This window comes from Sorex fumeus, unplaced genomic scaffold (genome assembly GCF_029834395.1).
Source record: "Sorex fumeus unplaced genomic scaffold, SorFum_2.1 ptg000073l, whole genome shotgun sequence".
NCBI lineage: Eukaryota > Metazoa > Chordata > Mammalia > Eulipotyphla > Soricidae > Sorex > Sorex fumeus.
The window spans coordinates 14465333-14467036 of NW_026606130.1; positions in this window are offsets into that span (position 1 = coordinate 14465333).

Consider the following 1704-nt stretch of genomic DNA (forward strand, 5'->3'; position numbering starts at 1 on the left):
CAGTGATGGTGGGATTGTTGTTGGAATACTGAATAATAAATCATAAAAACTTCATAAAATTAAAAAAAGTAATGAAAAGGAGGATCTTGAAAGTTATGACACAAAATTAGGCCACACCCACTTTAACAGGTCAGTTAGCCTGTCTGTACTCAAACCAAGGACTTGGCTTTCTCTGCACACTCGTCGAAGCGTCCTCTAGGATCCTGGGATGTTCCCCATTCCTGAGCCTCATCCTGTTCGCCTCCAATGCTGTGCCGCTCTTCTTGCTACCCCAGGTCAGTTAGTCCATCTGTTCTCAAACTCGGGACTTGGCTTTCTCTGTGTATGCACCCCAGATGTCATCTAGGACCCTTGGTGGTCACCATTCATACCCCTCCCCCCACACACCAGGTACACTTAGGAGGCCTGGCCTCTTCAGAAGTGGGCATGGCGTCTGTAAAAGTGGGCGTGGCCTAATTTTGGGCCAGCCACAGGTAGTTTACCCATACCTAGCAATCTCTTGTAACATCTCCGTCTCCATACCTCCACACAAACATAAAGAAACAACGCAAAATCCCACCGCGAGGGGAGGACGAGGAAGAGTCCAGAAGCCTCACTAGATGCTACTCATCTAAGAGACCTCTCTGAGAAAAATTCAGATATGAAGTAATGAAGATGTTCAATAAAGTAAAAAAAAGTGAGACAGATATCCACTAAATTGAAGGAGGAAATAAGAGAACCAATGGGATAGGACAATCGAGAAAATCCGGGAAGAAATGAGAGCAGAAATTGGAAAGCAACGCACAAAAATGTCACGAATGAAAAATTCGCTAGATGAAATAAAAAATCAGTCTGTGCCCTAAACAGTAGAATGGCCACAGCTGAAGACAGAATCAGTGACCTGGAAGATCAGCTGCACCAAGCCAATAGGCAACAAGAAACAATGGCAAGGGACCTCAAATGGAACTAGAGAGAATCAGAGTCGTAGGAGATGATTCAAAGAGGAATAACATTAGAATCATTGGAGTATGCAGAAGGTCAGGGAAATAATCCCAAAGAAAAAGCAATGGTCAACAAATCATTGCTGAAAAATTCCCAGAGCTCAACAATGCAGCCATTCAGATTCAAGGAGAATGAAGGGTGCCAGGTAAAAGAGACCGTAACAAAACACTCCAAGATATATCATAGTTAGAATTATTGATGCCACTGATAGAGACATAATAATGCAAGCAGCAAGGTCAAAGAAGGAAATCACATACAAAGGAGCACCCCTTAGATTCACAGCAGAACTATCTGAGAAAACCCTCCAAGCCCGAAGGCAATGGTGGTATACAGTTAAAAAAAAACTCACTGAAATGAATGCTTCAACAAGAATACTCTATCTGGTTAAACTCTCACTCAAACTCGAAAGAACTGTACACTATTTTTTATATAAACAGCAGCTCAGTAACTTCATAGACTCAAAACCAAACCTAAAAGAAGGGCTAAAGGGACTACTATAAGACAAGACAAACACTACAACCACAACACACCCTTACAGAAAGATGACACAAAACCCCATAACAATAATCTCTCAAGGTCAATGGTCTAAATTCACCCATGAAGAGACACAAAGTGGCAAAATGGATTCAGAGACAGAACCAAAAATTGTGCTGCCTAAAATAAACTCATCTCAACAGTCAGAACAATCAAAGACTCAAGTTAAAGGATGGAAAGCAATCCTGA